This window comes from Lonchura striata, chromosome 1 (genome assembly GCF_050655825.1).
Source record: "Lonchura striata isolate lonStrDom1 chromosome 1, ASM5065582v1, whole genome shotgun sequence".
In the NCBI taxonomy this organism is placed as follows: Eukaryota; Metazoa; Chordata; class Aves; order Passeriformes; family Estrildidae; genus Lonchura; species Lonchura striata.
In genome coordinates, this window is record NC_140703.1 from 8,007,486 (window position 1) to 8,017,076 (window position 9,591).

At 36.5% G+C, this 9,591-nt stretch overlaps 1 long non-coding RNA gene across 1 annotated transcript in view; it reads right to left on the reverse strand.

Moving 5' to 3' along the window:
- The window catches only part of LOC146768581 (uncharacterized), a 31,937-nt gene extending 22,576 nt beyond the window's left edge, over positions 1–9,361 (reverse strand). The window contains exon 1 of the long non-coding RNA XR_014958633.1: positions 8,053–9,361. This is a non-coding gene — a long non-coding RNA (uncharacterized LOC146768581). The remainder of the gene's footprint in view (positions 1–8,052) is intronic.
- Between the last annotated feature and the right edge of the window lie 230 nt (positions 9,362–9,591).

Here is a 9,591-nt window from a genome sequence, read left to right on the forward strand (position 1 = left end):
CTCTGCTCCCCTCGGTGCTCCTCTGGCCTGGCTGCAGCAGGTCCCTGTCCTTGCTGTGCTGGAGCCCAGAGCTGATGCAGCCCTGCAGGTGGGGTCCCAGCAGAGCGGGGCAGAGGGGCAGAATCCCCTCCCCGCCCTGCTGCCCACGGGGCTTGGCATGAGCCCAGCACACGGCAGGTTCTGGGCTTTGAATGTGCTATAAAGTTCAGTCCTAAAACTCCCAAGGAGGATTATTTCCTTGGACCAGTACCTCACAATTTAAGTTCTTCAGGCTCTGGTTTGTCTCAGAAAAAGAGCAGACTTGCATTTCTTTAATATGTAGATGGACCATATGAGGCTCTCCTTTGCAAAACTCTACATAGACATAACCATTGATAATCAGTAATTCCATAACACATGTGAGATTTAAGAACAATATTTGCAATAATGTATGAGGAAAAACCAAGTATTGAGGAAGCCAGGTTTTGAAGTCAATCTTTAAGCGCTCAAAACTTACCAAGGTAGCAGTCTAATTTTAGCCAAACTGGATTTGACAATCTGCATTTGTTAAAGCCGAAAAGTAATTTGTAGATAAAGGAATTAATTGCAGCTCAAACCACTTATTTAATTTCATAAGCCCATGCTGTTTTACTGTCATAACGTCTGGCTCAGCAGGTGAAAGGTCTCATGTATATGTAGACATAGAAAATGCAGAGATTTTTACTGTAAACTGAATTAGATATGTGGTCATAAACATTGTTTCTGACTTTTTTCTCAACCACAAAATTGAAACCTGGCTGAATGTGGAAACCATGTAGTTAGAAAATTTTTAAATCTTCTAATTCTAGTAATTGGCTGATTCTCTTTTTCTTCATGAGGAAAACCACTGAATTATATTTCTCATTAAAGTAAAAACCAGCAAACAAACAAACAAAAAAAATCACAAAGTATAGAATTTGTGGAGCCTAAGATTGCACAGAATTCCTGAAGAGGCTGCACCAATGCTGAGTACAGTGGTCCAATCACTTCTCCCAACTGTGCTTATATGTACCCCAAGATAGCTTGTCCCTTTTGGCCACCAGGACACAATTTTAGCTCATATTGAACTTATCACCAACCCAAACCCCCAGATGAATTCTGAGGACTGTACTCCAGCCTCTTGTCCCTCACCATTGCCATAACCCAGGATTACACCATTCCATGTTCAAAATCCAGCATTTCTACTTAAAATTTCATATTGCTGGGGATCGCTCAGCACTTGTATTTATCAAAATCCCTGTAAGGACTCCCTGCCCTTGAGGAACTAACAGCTCCTGCTAATTTAGTGCTGTTGGCAAGTGTCCTTAGTGTGCACTCAACTTCTGTGTCCAGGCTTTGATAAAAATCTTTGAAGAGATGTTCTTTTGCCTTTCATAAAGGACAGAGCAGTAGTTTGTCTTCAATGAGTCCATTCCTTGCCCTTTTGCTTGCTTGACTCTACTGCCCGAGACCTCCCCCTCCAAAATATCTGTCAAAATCTAGATTGAAGTACATCTTAACTTCAAAAAAGTTCAGATTTGTGTTGGAAATTATAGAGTTATGTTTTAGTGTGTCCTTCATCCCACTCTGAAGGAAAAAAGAAAAAAATGAATGGGTTAAGATTTTTTTTTTTTAAACCACCATTATTACTGAACTGTTAAGGGAGGGGTGGCCAAGAGACATTACAGAGGGAGGTTTTGGGTGGGGTGGCAATAAATAAAAGAGAAAAGAAACTTTATTTTCTCTCTTTTTTATTAGAAAGGGCTTATTGCAGATGAGACCTGTATCTAGTTATGATAACAGAACACAGACTGAGAAAGGGACTTCTGGAAATAATCTATTCTAAAACATCTCAAGCATGGTCAGCCAGGGCAAGTTGCTCAGGACAGCATCCAATTGCATAAATAAGATAAAATCTTAATGATAAATTGATTATAGATCATCACCATCACATCAAGGAGTTATTTCTCTGAGCATCCTAAATGGATAACTATACACATATGATAATACATTTGTCCCAAAGTCAATGTGAAACAGGTTGCAATTGCTATTTTACTTCATTTTGCACATAATGAAAATAAACCAACTTACTACACTGATAAACTGTATATGTACTGGCTTTGCATTTGGCTAGAATAGACTTAATTTTCTCTATATTATCTGGCATAGTTCTATGTATTGTTTTTTGTGATCAAAGCAGGGTTGATAACACTCAGTTGAGAGCAGCATTTTCACAACACCAAGGCCTTTTCTGCCTCTTACATCACTCCACAAAAGAGGAAGATGGGCTCTGCTAAAATTTGAGGGGGGCAGAGATATGCCAGCTGGCCCCAACTGACCCAAAGAATATCCAATACTCTATGACATTATAATCAAGAATAAAGGCTGGGAGACAAGGGAAGGGGCAGAGGAACTTTTTCAGAGTGACAGTGCTTGTCTTCTCTCCTTCTCTTCTGGGGAGGCTGAATACCTGCCTGCCCATGGGAAGAGGTGAATGAATTCTATTTCCTGTTTTGCTTGCACATGCAGCTTTACCTATTAGACTGTTTTTAATTCAACCCATGGGTTTTCTCATTTTTCTCCTTCTGATTCTCTGCCTCATCCACCAGATGAGGGGCAGAGTATGGAGCCCACAGCTGGGTGGGTTTAGCTGCCTACCAGAGCTGATCCAAAACAGTAGCATGTATGGTACAGATGCAAACACATTTGGGTGCTATCAAAATTACTATTGAAACCAAATCTTACCTTCTTTCCTCCCTGAGAGAAAAAATTATTCAGCAAGATCTGATTTGCCCAAAGCTGTAGCAAGTTATATTCAATTACCTGCTTCACAGTCATGTAGACAGTCTGTCTGCATGATGCTGCAGTAGCCATCAGGAGCATCTGTAAAAATTTCTCTCAAAGGCTGTAATAAGGGTAACAAGACACTACTGAAAATATGTTCCAAGAAACTAATGGCTCCCAGGCTCAAATTTGTGTGAGCTGATTGGTCAGATGTAAGCCATAAGGCACACAACCACCACAGTACTACGCTGTATGTGAGATTAAAATTCTTACTGAGAGGTAAACTGTAGTAACTAGGTCATGAAACCATATTTATGTGCTTAAAGAACTGCCAGCTTAACTCCTAGCCTGTGTTGATGTGACTCTGCTTCTGTGCATATATGTAACCAAAGGCATTTCTTAAATATTTAACTTTAAAAAGCAATGATAGCTCATTTTAGATCTCATTTTATTTTCCTTGGTTTTGTTTTTTCCAGTTTCTTCACAACTTTTTTTCTCCTTTTCTTTATAAAGAGACAATTTTCCAATTCTCTCCCAATTTTGTATTGCTTTGCAGTTTCTCCTGTTTCCTCTTGATTGTATTTTTTGGTTTTGGTTTTGTTTTCTTTTTTTGTTGTTGTTGTTTTTTTTTTTTCTCAGCCTCAAGACTTTAGAAATTGTAGATGGTTGTTCATTTTCTCTCTTACACCAGCAGCTGTTTGTAAAAGAAAAATGACAAGTTAGTCACTTCCCTGTCTGTATTGAACTGTGGACAAAAGACTGAACTTGGTGCAGGGAGGAACTGAGTAATCAGCCTTCCTTTACAGCCAGATTCATGTTTAAAAGAATTCAGAAAAATGAATCATTCTAAAAGCTGATAATACACTATTTTGCACCTTAGGAAGTCATTTCAGGCTCCGGCAGATGAGCTCTAGCATCAGCAATTTAAGACAAAACTGTGCCCAACTCTCTGCCCACCCACAGATGAACCTTCTGTAGTGGTGTGTCACCCAGCTTTGTGCTCCCACTCATTTGCCACTGCTCAGATTAACTGAGACTTGTTCCCAAGGAACAGAACAACTAAAATGTGAATGCAATTTTTAAATCTATTGTAGAGATAATATTTACATCTCTACTACTTTAAATTATGATTAAGATCCAAAAGGGTAGAAACTTGGCGATGTTTGAGACACAAGAATATTTCTGTACATCTGGACAGAAATAGGTCTTTAACCTTTATATTTTTTGGTTGATTAAGATCCCTTTGGATTTATACTCATGCTCCACACACTCAGCAGAGGGGCAATTGATTATCTGGGAGGAAGGATTAGAGAAGAAGGACCTGAGAGGAAGAAGTGAATTGTGAAGTTGCAAAGGAAATAAAATAATCTCACCAATATTTCAATCTTTTTTTGCGTTTTTTTTTTTTTTGGCATTTGAAGATTTGCTCATGTACATGAGTTCTGTAAGGTAATTGCTAATGACTTGAGGATCTCATTAGCCCTCTCAGTTACCACTCCAAATTATTTGAAAACATCTAATTCATATAAGTACACTCCAATCTGTCCTTTACTTACTGTGACTTAAGGTCTTATTCTTACATCACTATTTCTAATTGTTTCAGCCATCTGGTCATAGTTGCCTGTTTTGGTGAAAAAAAATGCAAAAGGACATTAAATACCTCAGCTTACTCAGTACCTTTAGCCAATAATTTTCGTTTTCTTGGAAGAAGCAGCATGATCCTTTATTTCTCTTTTTTTCTCCACTCTCTACATTGTGCATTGTTTCATTACATACACTTGACATCCTTTGCTGATATCAGCACAGAAGCTTGACTTTTTTGCTTTTATTCATGTAAACTTCTGCTGTATTTCTTCACTGTTTTACTTGAAGTATATTTAGATAATATATGTGTTGGTCAAGTTGATTTCATTATTATTTTGATTTTTCCTTCCTAATGGAATAGTTTATATTTGAAACCTCTGGAACTAGCATTTGCTTAAAGAAACATTCTTGCTACCATCAGCATCATCACCACCGTACCACCTTCACTATTATTTTGTCTTGGAAACTCTTCCCAAGAGAGCTCATCAACCAGTTTTTCAAGGTGACTGGAGTAATTTTTCCTAAATCCATTATTTTGAATTTATGGTAATGCTCCTTATTTTCCTAAAAGTTCTGGACTCTATCACCTCCTAGCCATGCTTGCCCAAGCTACCTGCTACTCTGCATTACTGAAGCTTCCTCCATGGTAGATGTGTTGCACATCTAGAACTCTTCTCTTTATTTTCAATTCTCCTGTAAGCAAGAAGGAGTTCACAAAATTTTCAGCTGATTTTAGACATGCCAGGAGTTTGAGATATCTGTATTACTCTACAGATATGACTTGAGACAAGTGGACTGTTCTCACCCTTTTGGAGGGCCAGCAAGAGAACAGCATCTAAAATACTAAATTCAGATTAGGCACTGAATGCCACCCTGAGTCCGAAAGCATGTCCCTCCAAATGGATGTTTTAATTTAATTTTATGTTGAAGCCTGTTCTGAATGACTTTGCATTTGTGTGTGAAAAGTCCTGTCCAGTTGATACCTAAAGTAGACAATATCGGGTGTTATCAGATATTTTCGGCCTCCTTCTCTGATAACTGGATAAGAAGGATGATTTCCAATTATCAGAGATAACTGGATATATGGATCTAGTAGCTAATTCTTTAGCCATTCTTCTCCCTCCTGAGCCAGATATTCTACACCCAATTAATATTCAATTTTTGAATTATCCTCTTGTGTCTCCAATATACTAATTTGTACTTCAGGAGATGAAATAAAATTTCAGGTTCCTCCTTCACTTTCCTGTACCTCTCTGCTTCTTCTGGAAGATACAAAACACTAGCACAAACACATCCACAGTTTGATAAGACAGTATAAAATTAGAACAGCTTTTCTTCATTTTCTTTACCATGACCTTGTATTTCTAATTTAGTTTTTATCCTAATTTACCTGTACTTTAGAATATTGTCTACTATTGATAGAGAAGGGCTGTTCCAAATGGGCTTTCTGCCTCATGAAAGAAACAAATTGAGTTTCATTTGCTGGAAATTTCTCTGGCTGATTTTTTTTCGTTCACTTCTGCTTTACAGCAAATATTCTTTAGGGTACAGACACATGAACATTCATATTCATAAATATAAATTAATGAACAGGCTAAATTGCAAAGAATCAGAACATGCTTAGTAAATCATTATTAAGAGCTTTAACATTTTCTTTTTCTCACTGCAGCATTTAAACTAAAGGAGTTCAAAACCCAATAAAAGAGTTTATAAAAGGAGGGTTTTTTCAAACACAATGAGGTTTTGGGGTTGGTGGTTTTTTTGTGTGTTAGTAGCTCTCATGAGAATGTAAATATTTACTTGCATAAACAACAAAACTGGATTCAACTGTTTTTCAGAGAGAAGAATGTGCTCACTTATGTTGTAATGCTTAGGGTAGGTCACCATGGTCACAGATTCTGCCCTCAGAATTTTCTTCACCTTCATAGCAGAAGCAATTCTTCCATATGGAATTGGGGAAAACTGAGCTTATTAACATAGGAGTGGCAGCAAGTGACCTTGTGAGTCACTTTTGTTTATTACATTTCAGTGTCACTGAGAAAGCCACACGATGAATACTAAATTTAAAAAGAAAAATTGTTTGGGATCTGCATAACGAATACAAATGGGAGTAAACTGACAGGACTAAAAGAGTCATACTGCACAGAAAAAAAAATAACAAACAAAAAAACCCTAAAATATAAAATAAAAAAAACATACCCCTGCACACTACCTTCCCAGGTAGTTCAGTTTCTTTTGAAGCTATTATTTTTGGTGCAGAAGAAAACTGCTTTTAAACACTGAACCAATTTTACATTCTGAAAATTGTAATTATATGCTTTGTACTTAATATATTTGAGTTAATATCCATAAAATCTGGGATTTCAGAAGAATCAAGGGCTCCCCTTAGGATGATTTAGCTTCCTCTTTCAATAATTATCTGATCTCCTACACTATTCCCTGAACACTATGTACTTCTTCTTCCTCCTTATTTTCCTTATTTCTTTCTTTACTGTTTTCTCTTTTCCCCCTTGTTATTTCCTTATCATTTCTCATTTTTCTTACCCTGATTGCTTGTTTCTTTTCGTTACTGTGGAAGAACTCCACAATCATGACCAAGATTATGTCTCTTTTACCTTTTCTTAATGGAGCTTGCAGGAAATAATGAAACAGACACAGTTGAAACTAATAAATGAATATCAGAGGAAATGGCTTTCCCACCTTGGATACCACAAAAAGAGATACATCATGGCTCAGAATAAACACGTTTTTTTTTCTTCTACAACCAGGTATGTAAGACTGTAGAACTTAGATTAACTGAGACCATACCCTTTCCTTGCATTGTGATCAATAATCTGTTAAAAATTAATTTGATGGATTGTTTGTCTTTAAAGAACTACCTTTCAAATCTGTCACACAGTAATAGAGTATCTTCACAGTTTCACAGTTTTTCTCCCTAGTGATATCCAAAGAGGTGCCAGTTTCTGTCTTCTCAGTTAAACAGCTATCACAGAAACAGATACCTCAAGTTAGAATCTCTGTTTTTAGAAAATTATATATTTTGTTATAATATACGCACATTATAAGGCAATTACCGTCCTAGCTCAGCTCTGACTGAGGCCTCCAAAATAACAATAAAATGTTCTCTGTTTGACTATGTATAAATCTTACCTCTGTGATTTCTCTCTCAGATTATTTTAATATACTGTACTCCACTCTTGCTCCCAATAATGTTCCTTTCCCTGGTTACTACAGCAAAATACTTTTTATTTTTCAGTTCCTAGTCTGAAATCTGCACTTCACTTATGTCCCATGATGAAATCTGATTGTGCTGATGCCAGGCAGCATAAAGACCCACTTAGCTGATTGCATCCATATCCACCCCTTCAGATTTAGCAGGGTTAGCAGCTTATGAAGGATCACAGCCTCTCTCATCAAGTGAGAGAATATGTATTAACCAGACAGAGTTTGCTCAAATGTAGGAATGAATTTTAATTGTACTCTGAAGGAATGAAGACACATACAATCTGAGCTGGTAGAATACGAATCCTACATAAATACATCAAATTTCAAAATTTTCCACTCTGCTTAATCTTGAGTAAAATCCAGAGTCTGTCAAAGTTGCTAAATATTCATCATTATTCTGATAAACTGTGAACCAATGTTAACTTTCCCTGACAGGACATGAGACAAGACCACAAACCTTACCTGTGGGCTTTGAGTATAGGTGGAGTTAAGCTTGACTCTTCAGAAAGTGACTGAAAGCAGGGATCCAATCCATCCTCCACATGAATACACCACAAGACTTTTCATCTTTTTACAGATGTGATACTGAGAACTTGGGGAAAATTATAGGATATAGCTATAGAAAGAAACAGCAGTACAAAACTGCATTGAATGTGGGTTTAAAAATATTGCATCCCCAAGGAGAAACAGTCTTCATGGTAACCATCCAAGAAATTTGAACTTGAATTTATTTTCCCTCTACTTTTACAGATTCCTGGGAATTAGTTTAGTTAGGAGAGGTGGATTAAAAGTAGACACAGCATATGCCTTTTACTGTGCAGATATAAATCTTTCTAACATTAATGGAGGTTCTGAAGACACACCATCAAGAATACATAGAGACTTATGCCAGAAAGCTTGGAGCAAAATATAAGTGTATTAGCAAAATGTACAGACAGTAAAATGAGACTATTAATTATAAATTTCTTCTTTCTTGGAATCAGTTTTTAACAATCATAGCATAAGTATATTGCAGAAACCAAAGCCATCCTAACATTCACACATTTAAAAATGCTTAAAAATAAGAGTAAGGATAAATATTAACTTTGAGATAAAAAATAAAATAAGCATTCATTGAACTTCTAAGACAACAACTGCATTCACAAGTTTTGGGCATTGGACAATTAATGAAAACTTACACCTACAGCTGGTCATAAATTAAAACTAAAGATTAGACATATGGTCTTCTATGTGGCTACACTACTTGTAATCTGAGGGCTAAGGTTTGTTTATTAGTCTATAATCTGGTTAGTTGTGATTTAGGGAGAAGCCCTAAATTCAAATTAGCTTTTGCTGTCTGGAAATCATATCACTGACTCAGTTTTCTAATAGTATTGTGCTTAAATAGATAAACAAGATAAAAGAAAAATCAGGCAGTCCTTAGTCCAGAACAGTAACAAAAAGAGGGCCTAAATCTAACTGCTCTTGAAGGTCAACATATCTTTGCTTATTTATTTACAATTTAACAAACTATGACATAAAAAGCTCTCATTGAAGCCTGTTGGGAGTATACTGAAAAGTAATGATTTTACCTTCACAGTTAAATGCTCTATAAATGGCACTGACGTCCTCCCGCAGTTAAGAACCAAGTTAAGCAGGGGTGTTGTTAGTGGTGATGGAAGGAGACGAGCAAAAAAACTCAAGCTCTCAACCCACTATTGAAATTTAAGTGAATCCAAATCCAGTATTTGCAAAGAATCTTTGCCTGCTCCAATAGAAGTATTCCCAGCTGAAGGCTGCAAGGGGCAGTTGTCTTTTTTATTATCATTATAAACAATATTACAAGAAAAAGAACAAAAGTTGGACAGTAAGATAAATACAAAAATTACAACTTGAAAATAATTCTGTATTTTGCTACAAACTGCTTAGAAATTTCACTTGAATCTCAAATTATTTTCTTTTGCTATTTCATCTTGTTCCTGAATAATTTGTGAAAAAGTTGAGTGTGACGACATTATTTGT